This window comes from Aythya ferina (genome assembly GCF_964211825.1).
Source record: "Aythya ferina genome assembly, chromosome: 11".
Classification (NCBI taxonomy): Eukaryota; Metazoa; Chordata; class Aves; order Anseriformes; family Anatidae; genus Aythya; species Aythya ferina.
The window spans coordinates 13,833,249-13,848,885 of record NC_140307.1 but is presented as its reverse complement, the minus strand read 5'-3'; the positions used below and the strand labels follow the sequence as shown (position 1 = coordinate 13,848,885).

Genomic DNA, 15,637 nt, shown 5'->3' with positions numbered 1-15,637 from the left:
ACCCAACTAAATAATCTCTTCAGTGAACTTAAGCAGTTTAGAATTGCATCAGGAAGAAGAACACCAGCTGCTTATCTTGTGTACGTAAATCAGTGCCAAGGTGCTCAGTCACATACTTGTCCTGTTGAAATCTGGTGGCAGACACATTGATTCTTCTTTGGGATTTTGTCTTTAAAAAGTCTTCCTATTTCTTTCTTTCTGCTTTAACTCATTTTTTATCTTCTCAAATCATCGTACTTCTTCTTAAGTCGTCTTACTGCCAAAGATTTCATTTTTATTTGTCTCTTCCTCATGTCACCAGCTGGCATTTCCATTTATTAAAGGATTATAAGAAGGGTTGGTTGTGCTCTTCTGGCAAATATATGGTTTTGCCAAAGATTGATTTAAATAAGTAAATTATCCAGAGCTGTCTGGATATCTCTTGGAGAAGACTACTTGTTTTTACTCCTCTTTTGTCTTGGGTAAAGCAGAGTTGCAGAGATGCTGTGTTTTGCCCTGTATCTTGTGGTAGGCCAGTGGCAGATGAGCAAGGAGGAGCCAGGATCTTCTTTGGTCCAGCAACGCAATGGAAGTTCAAAACAGTGATAAGATGGGGGACTATTGCAGTGTGCAGTTAAGCTGTGAAATTCCTGACTGTGGGATTCCATGTGCCAAAGATTTCCATGAACTTCTTTGTGGAAGTGATCTTCATCCTAAAGAAGCACCACCAAACAGTTCAAAACCAGGAAGTCCCTGAGCTGCAGCCTGTGAAGGGGCCGCTACCTTCCTGCGTGTGCCTCCCTCTGCATCTAGCTTGGCTGTTGGGACAGGCAGGATACTAGGGCCAGGGGAGTGTTTAGATCCAGTATGGCTGGATCTAGTGTGTCCTCAGCTACAAGGTGAGAAATAAATGAGCGTGTAAATGGAGTTACCCGGTTCCAGTGACTGCCCCTTGCAAAAAGGGCCGAGATGCTTCATCAGGTCAGTGTCACACAACGTAAGTGCCTGTTGCTCAGGCAGTACCAGCTCTGTGGGCAAACAGCAGGCTGCTGTTCTGCCTGCTGGTAGTCTGGCACCTCTTGTGAACACTAAATTAAATTTTAAAGTGAAAAAGTGCTGAACTATTGCCAAGAAGTTATGAGGCTGGGAAAGATACATGGGGCTTGGGAGGAAGCCGCACGAAAAGAGCACTAAGTGAGGGATTCTTCTGGACAAGGTCTGTGCGCTGAGCCAGAAGTAACTGCACTGAACTGGAACATGTTAAATGATTGATAGGAGATGTAGGCTGTCTCCAAGCAGCACAGAGGCCTTGGAGACTGGTAAATAATGAATATAGCTCTGCACTGCTGCTGTTAGTGCTGTGACTCATGGCTCGCTGCCTGTTGTAACCACCTGCTGTAGGGCCAGAGGAGGACTGGATCTTGTCCTGAACATGGACCACAAGAAAAAAGAGCAGGGTTTTAAGCTCTCACTGCTGTCTGGTCAGTCCTTATCTACCTGGATATGAAAGATACCAACAGCACTTAATGGTAGAGGTAACCTGAGAAGGGAGGACATAGGACATTCTCTGGTGTTTGGCAATAGAGGGACTCAGAAGTTGTTTTTCTTCCTTGGCTTTGTCAAAAAGTAGGGAAACAGGAAGGCAACAGCCGCCATGAAGCTCTGCAGCTTCCATGAAGCTCTCTTCTGTCAGCAGGTGCCAAGGGCTTCCCCCTGCACAAGTCTGGGAAAGAGCTGTGACAGAGCCCCTCTGCTAAGGGAAGGCCCCTTGAAGCAGCTGGGTATCTGAACCAGTGATGTGCAGATCAGTAGTGGCACTGGAAAAAACCTGGTGCTTTGTTCTGTCCATTTGACCAAGCCCAAAATAGTCAAAAGTGAAGCCCTCAGTTTTCTCCCCCAGCACTGATGTTCAGAAAACAGCAGCCAGATGTGCCGGGTGTTGCCAGTGTTGGTGTTACTGTCAGAGTCTGTGCCAGTCCCACTGCACAGGGCTAGGGGCAGCGCAGAGCTGCTTAACGCGTGGGTAAAAACAGCTTGTGTGGCAGCAAGAGAAAGGTGTTGCAGGGCACCAAAAGCAGGGAACAGGTTGTGGTGTCCCTTGTGCACTAATCTTTGTTCCTTGCATGCCTGTTTCTGTCTGGCTGTCTTTACTCCCACATGAGCATGGTGAACAAATGCAGGTCTGTAGCTGTGATTTTACCTCAGGTGTATAAGGCTCGTTACTGATGCGAGAAAAAAGTAAAGAATACTAAGTTAGTCTAATGGTTGTAAGGTTGCACTGAGAGACCAGCCTGAAAACAGTCAAACAGGAGCCGCAAAACTACACAACTTTATTTCTTCTATAGGTGCCTTTGCATTTTTCTGTTTCACGGAAGCTGCTGTGTAAACAAGTAACTCCTAGATTTTATTCTGCAGTAAGCAGTACAACAGCAAAGAGCACCAGCGTTCAGGAAAGAGTCCGTTCTTTTACTGCATACTAGAGAAGAAGTATCTAGGATTATGTGGCTGTCTGGCAGGCAGCATGCAGCACTGGGTGATGAGGTTAGGCTTGGTTCCATTAATGCCTTTGGAGTCACTGGCATACGCTGATTAACATTCCTTCCTCACAGGTCTCCTTTCTGCAGTAATACCATAGCTAAGGCTGTAGAAGGGAATGGTGGGACTGGGCAGGAGAAAAGAGACTGGAGAAGTAGAGAAGGAAGAAGGACAAGGCCTGAGTGAACTCAAGCGAGAAAAAATGTTCAAGGGGAAAAAATGCCAGGCAGCACACCTCCTGTTAGAGGGGTGTTCCTTGAACACCTCTTAGGACTGCATTTAATGCAATTGTGATGGGAGGGTCCTCGAGGTCTTGGCAGATTTTTTTTTCTCGTGCAGAAAACTTGCCAAGCAAAAGAAAATTCCTTGAAGTCCCAAGTCAGTAACAGGCAGGTGCAGCTGTAGCTGCTGTATATTAATTGCTGAGATAGACTAAATCCTTCTGTCGGACATCGGACCACTCTCAGTTTCAAGTACTTTGTCATCTTCCACAGACTGCTTTGCCTGTTTCATTGATGAAGAATCTGGCAGCTGATGAGTGTAAGGTCACAGGTTAATGTTATGTGAACTGAGCTGTTCTCAAGCCATTTACACCTCCTGCACCTTTCCCAGCCTGCCCAAGGCTTGCTGCCCTACCTTCTCCCTCCCAGTGTCAAGTCTATCTCTCTGTTTTTGTGACTGTTCCCTGCCTGCCCAGGGCTGTTACTAATCAGCTGCTTCTGTGAGATTTGGGACATATTTGTATCTGTCCTGTGCGGCCTGTAGGGGTGGGGTTTTTTGTTTGTTTTGTTTTAAAGTGCTTTCTTAAAAGCACTATTTTCTGTTGTCATACTTTCCTTTTTTTTTTTTTTTTTTTTTTTTTTTTTTTTTAATCCAGAATAATATATTGATGGTATTGAGACCAGCAAGCAGGCAAACGCTTTGCACCAACATCCTGCCTTGGTTTTCACACCTCAAACTGCTCCATGTTTCCTGCAGCCCCTCATCACTGGAAGTATTTTTCTCTGGCACATAACTCAGTGCCTTTGGTAAAGTGGATATCTCCCTGTTTAATCCTACTTTATTCTGCAAGAAAATGTCCTTTCTGTTTACAGAGTTGAAAATCAAAATCCTTTAAGGTCTTTGGGAAACTGGAACATTCCCTAGACAAGCCTCCAGTATTTTCTGCTTAGACCACTTCAGAGTGTTTGTCGCATGTTAGTTGTCTGTCTCTTCTCAAGTGAATTTAATGACTGTAATGTGCTCCCTAATTTGCTTTTAGACCTTCAGATAAGCAGTCTTCCTCTTTATGAATTGTGCCTTTGACGTGTCCTTCTGGTGATGCTCCTTGGGCTCACTAGCCTAACACTGCCTACAGCCTTGCAGAATAGCTCATCTCTGCTTTCATGTTTTCTGTTCTACTGCCTGTGTCTAGAAGCTGCACCTGTGATCTTGGATGTATTTATTGTAAGAAAAAGGGCATGTTCTTCAGAGCTAGCAGTCTAAATAAATGAGGTGGATGACAGATGAGAATGAAAAAGAGGCACCAGCAGCCTGTGTGACTCACTTGACCTTACATGACTGGTGAGAAAAGTCCCACACGCAGGGCTTGTGACAAAGCTGGGAAAAAGCTGTCTGGGTTCCTGTCTCTAGACCGGGCAGTCTCCCAGAGGATCAGGTAGTTGAACCTTACAAATACTAACAGTGCAGTGTGGCTGTAAATCAAAATGGTGCAAACATTTGTGGATAACTATATAATCTGTAGAGCCTTTGTATCTTAAAATGGGTTTGCTAGGGATTTACTCATCTTCTGTCAAAGGTAGCAAAGGCTGAGAAACTATGGAAATACCAGCAGTGATGCAGCTACTTTTGTAAAGCACGAGATCATTCCCAGAGGGAGTGGCTGCTGGTAAGGCAGCATTAAAGTTCCAGGAAGAAACCTGCAGCTGTGAAATAACAGGAGCAGCGTGGCTACTCCAGAGACAGGCTAATTGATAGGGTCTCAGCAAGAATGCTCTTTGGCTGAAGTAGAAAACACTTGGATCATCCTCTTCAGATGTCCGCCTCTGCAGGGCAAGAGCAGGACTGAACAATCACAGCTGGGAAAGGCAAAATTCACAGAAAGATGGAAAACACTGCTCTAGGAACGGGGACCTGAAGAAGATTCCTGTCTTCTTTCCTTTTGCCCAGTTTCTACACAAGGTTCAAAGTCTTGGCTCTATTAGTTTCTTTGAAGTCAAATAGAAGCTTCAGATACTGTATTTATGTGTTATTTACCTAGTTTCCTACTCTGAAATGTACTTTAAGATCATCTGCTGAAAAAATTAATTTCCAAAATAAGCTTTTTTAATTTTTATTTTTTACAATACTGACAAAGGCACAGCCGGCATGTGGTAAGGAATTGTCAATGAAATTGTGAGGATATCGTTCAGCAGGGTTTGTTAGTGCATTAAAACACAATGCCTATATTAAATGTAGTAAAAAGGTGTTCTGTTACCATCCCATCGATTGGGTGTGCTATAAAGCAGATTTAACACCAAACTCTCATCTCACTTCTGCCATTGAAGGGCCCTGGGCTACAAATACACATCTACTGCAAGTTTCCGTGTGGAGGAAGACAGGGATATTTATATTTGCAGGACGTTTATGTAAGGTGCTGCTGCCAGAAACATCTGAGCTGGTGCATAGGTAGGTCATTGGCAGGGTGTTTTGCAAAGCATTCACAAACAATTACTTATCCAAGGCTGCAATAAAGGCAGTTGGGACGAGAGTGTATTTCGCACTGGATTTAAGGTATCGTTTACCTTCATACCGCAGTAAGAGGGGATGTGCTTAGTGCAAGTTGCAAGGGTGCACTCTTGTGGCTAAGAGGTGATACACAGGGTATAGGTGGAGTTGAAATCACCTGTTTGTTAGGAAATTGAATACTTTCACACAAATAAACAGAAGAGAAATTAGCTCTGCCAGAAAAAAAAATCACTGCAGCATCACTGTATTGTATGAGTTCCCAGGTTGTGGGAACTTTGCTTTGCTCTGCTGGAGGGTGCATTTGTACTCCTGTTTCTCTGAAGTTAAGGCCAGCTGCTGTTTGGCACGCCTCGCTGTTTGCTCCCCTTGTCAGCTATCCGTAGCTGCATCCCAGCCAGCTCTTTCTCTCTGCCTCTTATAGGAGGGGAGCTGTCAAAGGGCAAATATCAGTGGAGACACAGCCAGCTGTCTCCCCGAGGTATGCTGCATGCTTAGTGAGCCTTGCAAACCATGAAGCTCTGTCTCTGCTGCCTTTTCTCAGCAAACAATAGAAAAACCCCACAGTTGAAGCTGCACATGATTGTCTCCTACCCCTGCCTTGTGATACTTTCAATGTTTACTGCCAGGAGAGGATGGCATGAGAAGGAGCTGGTGACCAATGCACCTATGAAATATTAATGGTAACTACTGAGCAACAAAATCAGAGCCAAGGAAAAAACAACGGAACCAAAACCAAACAAAACCAAAGCAAACAAAACACATAACAACAACAAAAAAAAACAAGCTTATGTCAGAGAAGTTGCCAAGAACTGCTGCAGGTTGGTTCAGTCGTCTTTTTTGTTTTCTTTGTTCCTCTTCTGTAACTCACAGGAGATTGTGTGCTTCTTTCCCACTGATGTATCTGCCTTGTGTGTTCAGAATGATTCTTTTTTAACTGTTTGCTGGGGTGTGATTGAGAAGTATTTAGCATGAGTCTCCATCCCATTCCTGCCACTGAAGGGCCCTGTGCTACAAATACACATCTACTACACGATGGGGATGTTTGCAGGACTTTTATGTAAGGTAGTGCTGCCAAAAACATTTGAGCTGCTGCATAGGTAGGTCAGTGGCAGGGTGTTGTCCAAACACTTCTGACCATGTTTTGCAAAAGAAAGAGTAGTCAATTGATTAAACCAGTGAGTAATGTAAAAGGTTAATACCAAATAAATGTGAAGAGTGTTGCAGCAATCTGCCAAGCAGTTGGCTTGATTATAGCTATGACAGATGGATCCCAGGTACCAATGCCAGTAACTGATGTATAGAGAAAAACATAATCTGTTAACGCTGCCTGTGCTTGTCATACAATCTCCTTCTGAAGATAAGTGGCTCTGCCCAGCTCCCAAGAGACCCAAAGCTCCCCTCGCAGAGTCACTTTGAGCAGGACTTCCCAGCATAATCAAGAAAACATCATCTGAAAGTGACAATAGAGACAGGTTTGATCAAAATAGATTTGAATGGTTTCCAGGATTTGTAGTTGAAAATAGGGAAAAAATGAAACAAATGGAATATTAAAAGCAGGAAAAATTAATGACCGTCATTGCTTCTCCAAACTGTACATTTTTCCCCTGTGAAAATGTGTCAGTTGAATCAAATGGAGTAGATTAGCTTCGGAACACTGATATGAACATATTTTCCTTTTACAGCCATAAATTGCAGCTATTACCAATGGATCTGTATGTCAGACTGTCCTGTGCTGCACTCAGATGGTGAAGCTCTTCCCCACAGCTCTGGGTGGCTGTCACACAGAATTAATGCCCTGGCCCATACAAGTCTGAGCCAAAGCAAATACTGGCAAGCAGATGAAGACCCATAGGAAGAAAATACACATATATATTTCTAGATGCTTTTTCAAAATGTAAAAAATGTTATAGGTCTAAAGAAGAGTGAAATGATCAGGGGACTTCTAATCCCATGCTGGAAATACCGTGTGTTTGAACAGATGTTGAACAGGAAAATTGGTGTGATTTAAATTAATAGAATTAGTTGTCTAGAAATAGTACACTTTGCTTGAACTTTAGAGTTCACTTTAATTCAGAATGCATTACCTGAACTAACACATCACTTTGGGAGGACAAAAACCATCCCTTTCCATGGCAACTCATAAGGAATTATCTTTGAAGGTCCAGATTTTCTGTCTCCTCTGGACGAATACAGACCCATAGTAGCTGCAGTGATGTAATGAGAATGCTCCTGGTTTACCTTGTTGTCATGGACTTGTTGTACTGAGATACCTGCCAAAGAACGTAGTGTTTCCCAGTCTTAAAGCTACCTTGATATCTTAAAAATATTAAGAACTATTTTCTCTACTCCTTTCCAAAAAGGTTGTCAGGTTGTTTTCCTTTTTGTACTCACGTTTTACAAATTTTCAGAATATGTCAAATTTCCAGAGCAAACATAATACCCATTTAATGAACCAGCTAAATCTGCTCTGAGCTCATGTCTCCCACTGAGGTGGGCATCCCTCCTACTTTCAAGGCCGGGGTCAGCCCACCGAGAGTGCTGGCTGAGACTGTCCCTGTCTGTGGCAGCCTCAGCTGCGGTCAGCAGATGATTTTCTTGGAAATATGTTCCTCTCACGCCATCTCCTGGTCAGCTCTTTGGGATTAACTAACTGTACTTGGGGCTCCTCCTCCTCCTAGCCCTTTCCTGGACTGCTCCCCACAGGAGGTGAATCGAGATGATTAGATGTGCTTTTTGGTAAGATTGTTACTGTGCTCTTTCCTTGTCCCTACTGCTTTCCCCTGGCTTTTGACAAACAGCAAACGTGCTGACAGCACTTCCTTAGGCATAAATGTGTTGAAGAAAGTTGTTTGTATTAAGCATTATCTGCTCCTAACTGTACAGGTCATACTGGGAGCTCCATGTGGATATTTAGGTCTCTTTCTTGAGGTAGGCTTTGCTATAAAGGGTGACAAACATTCACATCAAGGAGTTTAGCAAGGTAACTTCTCCATAATTGCTTCCACAGAAGTACCGTGTAGCTTCCTGTGACTCAGCCGCCAGATGCTGCCCGTTGGATTAGACTGGTGCCTAGAGAAGCATTTTGAGCTGCTGGGGGAGAAGGCTTGAAAGTGTGGAGGGGTTCTGATCTCACCGCGGGGGACTGAAGAGCAGTGAGCCTGTAACTGGATTGAAACATCAAAAGCAGCACCAGAGATCTCGCTTATCAGCAACAGACTGGAGCAGTGAGAAACTAAAAACAAACTAACAACACCTTCTCCTGATCCACCCTCTTCTACATCCTCAGTGGCGGGTCCCTTTTTGGAGCTGGCTCTGCTCCGACATGGGGCAGCTGCTGGGCTCTGCTCACAGAGGCCACCCTGCAGCCCTCCTGCTACCAAAACCTTGCCATGTAAACCTAATACAGCATTTCAGCATTGGACACACTGAATTGCTTACTTGCATTTCTAGTGACAACATCAGCAGCAGACAGTAATGAGCAGATGAAAACTTCTATTTAGGTCAAGAAGAATTCAGTGCCTGGCTCCCATGATAGGCTATAAGCATGCGGTGATTACTTCTGGTATCAAAAACATTTGTCTGTTGCTCCTCTGGTGTATACATGGCACCCAGCATTATTGCCTGGTGTGTGGCTGACTGCTGGTAACTGAGCAGTTGCATTTTGAGCTGTGAAGTTCTCATGTGATGTGTGGGCATCAGGTAAGGGTGATAGCCTTCAAAATGGCTATCTGCAGCTGCTAGAAAACCCGTGTCTCCAGAAAGTACAAAATACGTTGAATCAGAATTGGATTCACAAAGGAGATTTGTGGATAAGTGAGTCTGAAGTCCAAGCATTTGTTTCATGGGAAGTTAACAATAACAAAAGCTCCAACCCCCTGAGAAATGTGTGCAGGCTTGTCTTCCACTCAGTCCTTCCCCTGAAGCAGGACAGGGAGAGGCTGACTAGAGAGATTTGTTTCTCCTGAATGTGCAGGCATTCAGTGAGGTTTTGTGTGGCTACTGAGGATGTTTCTAATCAATCCTAGAAAAGAGGACAAGAACCTGATGATGTAGCTATCACCGCACCCTTTAAACAAGAATGAAGTTCTGCATTGCTCCTGTAGCACCTGGGCAATGCCGCTGAGACAGAGCAGGGACAGAAGAGACCCAGGTGGCAGTAAATGATGGCCAGCAGCTCAGCGGGGCGGCAAAATGGGCCCTTTTGATCATGTTCCTGAGACTGGTCACTGGCCTTCTGGCTGCTGCTGGAGACAGATGACTGTCAGTGCTCTTCTCCCATCCCTCTTGTAAGTTGTGCTCTGCCAAAGTAACTGCACATACAGGCACTCCCTAACCTAGTTCTGTCAGAATAATGCAGGTTAGGTGAAGGTTTTGTATTTTTTTTTAATAGGGGATAAGTAGCCTCAAGGCCAGGTTCCCTCTCTCAACTCTTATTACAATAATAGCATGCGACGTTGGTATTACGCTCTGCAGAAGTGTGTGTCATCGGCTCCTGATTGGACTTAATGCCTCTGTAAGTAAAAGAAACACAGAACAAAAAGCCGGAGATTTTATAAGCAAATAGTCTCTCAGAAATCTGCCAGTTCCTGGAAGAGTTAACTCATTTAGCATGCTTTTTGTGGGACATATTGATGACATGGACGTGTTCGCAGCAGCTGTGGATGCTGCAGTAACAATGAGCAGAGGCAGTTTATCAGCGCATCAGTTCTTTTGCTGATATAAAAAGGAGCTTTAATTGGACTAATGATGATGGTCTCGATCTAATGCTGAAGCTATCTGGCCATCACAAAATTATCTTTGAGTGAGCTCATCTGTTTTGCAAGGAAGAAACTCATAATCTCCCAGGGTGGGAGATATGTTGGCTATTTATAGTCACTGCATTTATTTGTAAGGAATATCTTGACTTCACAAGTGCAGTGCCACTGATCTCCCTAGTAAAGCATTTATCTGAATGTAAAGGGAGTTGTTTGCTACGGAGCCAGCCCCATGCTTACAAGGGCCGTTGAACAGATCTGCAGCGCTGCCTCTCGTTTGCCTGTAGAAGCAGGTGGTGAATCCGTGTGTCCTGAATGCGGAGCAGCCTGAGAGCCAGCCTGCTCTCTGAGAACGAGACAGGGAAACCGAGAAGACAACGCTCCTACGAACGTGGCTGTGACTAGCTGAGGTGAACACGGGCGTTGGAGCAGTGAGGAGAGCGCTGCAGCCAGCTGGCTGAGGGAGGCAGGGTTCATCCTGCCCAGCTCAGGAGCAGGCTGCTCTTACTGCAGGGGCAGAGGTCACTTCTCACGTGTTTCCCGTCTGGTTCCAAGCTAGCTGGGCTGGGGTTAGCTGTTGGTATTAAGTGGTTTGGTTTTGCTTTCGGCGCCTGCTGCCACGGGATGGAAGGACCATCCTGGTTACATTTGTGGGGATTGCTGAGGACCATGGAGCTAGCTGGAGACATTGCCCAGGGAGCAACCCTGCTGGCAGCAGGGGCAAGCACGCCGTTAGTGAATCAGAAAGCAGAAGTGGCAGAGGACTAGAGCAAAGAGGGCTCTGCAGAAAGGGACCACGACACCTGTGTTGCTGCCTTCTACCTGGCTCTCAGCTTCCTGCCTCGCAGCTGCAGTGTCCCTCAGCTGTCAGCAAGCTCCTGGGCTGCTGCTGGCCCTAAAAGGATAATGTGACCTGAAGTCTGACTTTATTTTTCCTCCTTGGAGCATGCAGGAATAGAGAGGGGAACAACACTCCCTTTTATGCACTCTCTTTGCTTGCTTTCAGCCTGCTCTGCTGAGGCCTTCCCTTTCCACCCCTGGGCTCGGTGACTGCACAAAGATAAGCAGATGGGTGCACAAGGTACGTACAGGATAAGCTCTGACCGTGTCAGCTGAAAAGGCCAGATATAACAGTGTTCCTTTAAAGCATAATCCTTCATGTCGTATCACACTTGGTTGTTATAGAAACCGTGACATCACCAAGATTTACAGCTCTGATCCAGCAAAACAGTAGAACATTTGCTTTTAATATAAAGTATGTGCTTAAATCCCAGTTATTTCTGTGGCATTGGTTGTGTACCTTAGACCAAAGCCTACACTTCAATATTTTTTTCTAGATGAAAGTGATGTGGCCCCACAGAACCCTCTGGCTGCTTTAGTTAAAGTGAAATCTGCCTGCATGTGTCTCAGTCATCAAAATTACAAATTCAGGACTGGTCTAAAGATAGTACAAATACAGGATTTTTTAAAGAGAATATGTTGGAAATTGAATGCTTGATTAGATTGCATCCCTGTCTCTGCTTCTGCAATCCGAAAAAGTGTCACAGAATCACAGAATCACCTAGGTTGGAAGAGACCTTCAAGATCACCCAGTCCAACCTCTGACCTGACACTAACAAGACCTCCACTAAACCACATCACCAAGGAATTCTAATCACTTGAATAATCTGAGTTATTTTCATAACTAGCTCCAATGCTTAGGACGTTGGATGTTTTTTAGTTCTATTGAATGAATGAAGAGAATTCCAAGTAGAAAACTCTAGAAAATGTGGAAATTTGGTTGTAATTTCAGTCTGACACAAGCACTCATGCTTGCAAGTTAAATAACTTCTGATGTAGCTGCTCACAGGGTATTTTGTGCTTTTCTTTAGAGGCTCATTTTCTGGATTGTTTAAGAATTGCTATTATTATTTTAAGGTGTGTTTTGTCACTCAAAGTAGCTGAGAAAAGTATGAAAACATTCTTGTGTCTCCAAGAAAATAAACACAGACTGAAGACAGTTAGTGCCAAGGAAACATGCTGCTCTGCACATCTTTGATACGTGAAGGTGGCAGTAACCCCGCAGTGAGATCGTGTGTTTGTGACTGCTTCTGCCAGCAGCAAAGCACAAAGATCCCAAAGGCACTGGGTTTTGTGGAAAAGAAAAACAGGGTAATAAATGTGGCTGAGTCACAACTCACTTCCAGTTCAGAGGATGCTTGTAGACAAATCTCTGCTATTTACTGAGCTCCACCAGCTGGTAAATCACTGCGTACTCCTAAAAGCTCCTCTTACCAAAAGCTACATTTTTGTGAATGGAGAAGGGACTTGGAAATGTTCCTGGCTTATCTCCTTGCCTGGAGAGGAAGCTCTAAGCCTTTGTAGAACTATGTGAGGGTAAACCAGTAAGTATGCTGTTGATTTTGCTGACTCCAGAGTACCTGGACAAAAAGACAATCTTACCTCTAAAAAATGTCACTGAATAGTGTGGCTGATGTGAAGAATGAGTATTTCTGGTCAGCTGGCTTGGCTCACGAGCCCAAGAGCCATGCAGAGGGATAATTCCCCAGGTTAGTTGTTTGGGCTAGAATTACTGCATAAACTTCCTTAATTTAAGCCCTGATCAGCCGTCAAGAAGCTGAGCCAGGCAAAGGGCAGAGCAAATCCCTTCTCTCTTACCCGGGGGACTTGGGGTCAGTTTGGACTGACAGCTGGGTTTAAGACCCGTGCAGGGTTCCAGCACAGTCCCTTCAGTGCGTTTTAGGCATGACACAATAGCACTGAGTGTCCTGAAGGCTCCAGAGAAAACTGAGAGCACCGACACAGCTGCTGCCACCCTGCACAAGCATCTCCTGGTGCGGCCTGGGCGCTGCTGGCCCTGCAGGGCGCTGTGGGGCGCTGGGTGGCGGTGTCAGCTCGCTGCAAGGCACCCGGGCTGCCTGCACAGCCAGCAGCAATCCTCGCCAAGCTCACACCCTGCCAGGGCTGCTTGTGCTGTCAGAAATTGGAGCCAGTTACTTAGCCGTGTGGTGAGATTCACTTCGGGACACGTCTGCCCAGAGCAGGTTTCTAAGCAGGCTCTAATGGGCATTTCTTGGCTACAGCTCACCTTGCCCTGCTTGCTTTGCTACCCTGAAGCCGCAGCCTTTTCCTTTGGCCTTCCCCATCCTGCCCACCTCCATCCCTATCTATCCTTTAGCTGCAGTGTTCGTGTGAGGCTGGTTCTCTGAGCCAGGCAGCTCTTTCTCAGACACTCAGGGGCACGTTAAGAGTCTTGTCTAGAGAAGAAAATCGTCCTGGTGAGCGTATTGCCCCACTGCATCCTTGTAGGTGTCACACACACGCTGTGCCATGTCAAGGTGGTTCTGTGCTGTGCCTGCAGCTAAGGTGAGTGCAAGCCAGATCTGGGATTGGAGCGTGTCAAAGAGGATCTTTGTGCACAGCCGAGGAGCTCGCTCTGGTGGTTAGCCCTTTTAAGTCACCCTTCACAGGTCTGTGCTCCGAGTCCCGCCCCTTGCTCTGCTGCTTGTTGATCTGCTGAGATCACAGTGCAGTGCTGCAGGTACAGGTTTGTCTCCGTGGTTATCAAGGAGCTTTCCTTTCCTCATGCTATGGCACTGACAAGCAGCACCTGATGTACTGACCTTGCTCTTACTGCCCCTTGAACACGTTGGCCTGTTCAAACTGTATTTAATATAAACATTATAGAATTTAAACCAGAAACTGTTCCACAAACTTTCTAAACCTCAGGCACTGACTAGAGGAGAGAAGCCGCTCCCCGCCTGGGCAATAGCCGTAGAGGCTCGGTCTTGCCCTGTGCACAAACCAGAGCTCACCTATATGAACAGGGCATTAGCCAAAAACATGGACTCCCTTTGGGAGCACTTCTTGAGGCGAGAAACTGGTGCCAGCCGTGGTTTTTAGGGTCCTCACTAGAGTTCGGCTCAGTGTTCTCGGGCAACGGGCGCCCGGGCGGCCATGTTGGTGCCCAGGGCTCGCCGGGAAATGTAGTTCTTGGGAGAACGCACACCGCTGGGCTGAGCCTGATAAAAACAAACAAACAAACAAACAACAAAACCGCCGCTGCTCCTCCTCCTGCTGCCTTGCTCCCTTCTTGCGCTCTGCCCCTCCCCTTCCCCAGGTGCTTGGGGTGGGTGCCAGGTAGGGCCTGGCGGTGCCTGAGCCGCAGGTGTCCCAGCAGAGCTCTTTGTGCCTGAGCTGCTCTGCGTGTGGGGGCTTTGCTGCTCCTTCAGCCAGGGGCAGGGCTCCTCAGGGGAGGCAGAGCCTGCGGGCTGCTGCGTTTCCCAGTGAAGAGAGGTAAGGATGTCTTCTTGAGGTAACAACTAGCGGGATGTTTTAGAGTAAAGCAATCTGTGTAGTAGTAGGTGCCTTTACTGCACGCATCTCTTCTTCAGGTGAGTAGTTGTCACAGCATGCTCATGGATGGGAAGGTGATGTTACTTTGCGTGTTTGCTCTGTGGTTCTAGGTCCCTTATGATTTTTGCAGAATTAAGGGGCTTACTGTGAATGCAACCTTATGCCTTCACCTGTCTGTCAAATATTATCAAAGTTACAACCTTGGTGGTAAAGTGATGGAGCAGGGCTTAGGGAAATGTATCATCCAAGTTCCCTGTGCCAGTATCTATCTGAAAACAGCAACCATAGGCACGTAAGGTGTAGTCTTTTTCAGGATTAGGGACAGTTTGTTACATTTTTGGAGCTTTTTCCTGCTATTTTGCTGGCTGTAGAGACTTTAGACCTTGTAGCCTTATAGATTTTAAGTGCTTGGAATTCCCTTAATAGAGGAATGTTTAGCAGAGGTTGCTGGCTAACTTGTTTTTGGGACATGGTGGGATACGCTTCCGGTTTTGGGTTATGTTTTAATCTCTAGATATATCAAGCAATTTGTATAATGCTCCAGAGGATTCACAAAGAGCTTCAGTATGCACTGCAAGGGGCTTGGTGCCCATGTGGTCATATTGCCAAGAGACTGAGCAGGGTCACCTTTTTCAGCTGTAAAGGATAAGTCTGTGATGCCCCCTGTTGGGGCTGCTGTGCATTCGTGGCCTGTTGGCATTTGTGGACCTGAGGGTTGTGGTTTTTTAAAATTTTTATTTTTTTCTGTCTCTGGTCTCTGTGCTTGAGTCTTCTGCAAGGAGCTGTCCTGTTTGCATGTCCATCACAGATATGACATTCTGTTTTTGTTTCTCGTAGCCCAGGTCATAGAATCATAGAATATCCTGAGTTGGAAGGGACCCATAAGGATCATCAAGTCCAACTTCTGGTCATAGGCATGGACTAAGCTGGAAACTTGAACGAGCCAGGAGGGTGAGTGGATGGCACTGTGGGGCAAGAGTTGGTGGGTTGGTTTCGTTAGTCCGTTTTGCCTGGTGCGCAGGCTTGGCAAGCACCTTGTGACAGCAGTGTGCATCTCCTGCTACGTTCCTGTGTCACGTCAGATGTCAACGGTTCCAGTTCCTGAAATGCTGGAGATGCTCAAAGTGCAAGAGGAGCAGGGAGTGTGATGCATCTCTGGGAAGTTAGGTGAGCAAAGCGGTGGTATTGGGTTGGAGGACGTGGGTCTGGGGCTTGGCTACTGGGGTAGGGAAGAAGAGGAGTGGGTATAGACTGTTCTGTGGATTGTCATGTTTGTACTTTCTCCT

At 45.9% G+C, this 15,637-nt stretch overlaps 1 long non-coding RNA gene across 1 annotated transcript in view; it reads left to right on the top strand.

The window, feature by feature from the left end:
* The window catches only part of LOC311442525, a 97,185-nt gene that overhangs the window by 74,021 nt on the left and 7,527 nt on the right, over positions 1-15,637 (top strand). The window contains exons 4-5 of the long non-coding RNA XR_014696704.1: positions 15,189-15,302; positions 15,434-15,518. This is a non-coding gene — a long non-coding RNA (uncharacterized lncRNA). The remainder of the gene's footprint in view (positions 1-15,188; positions 15,303-15,433; positions 15,519-15,637) is intronic.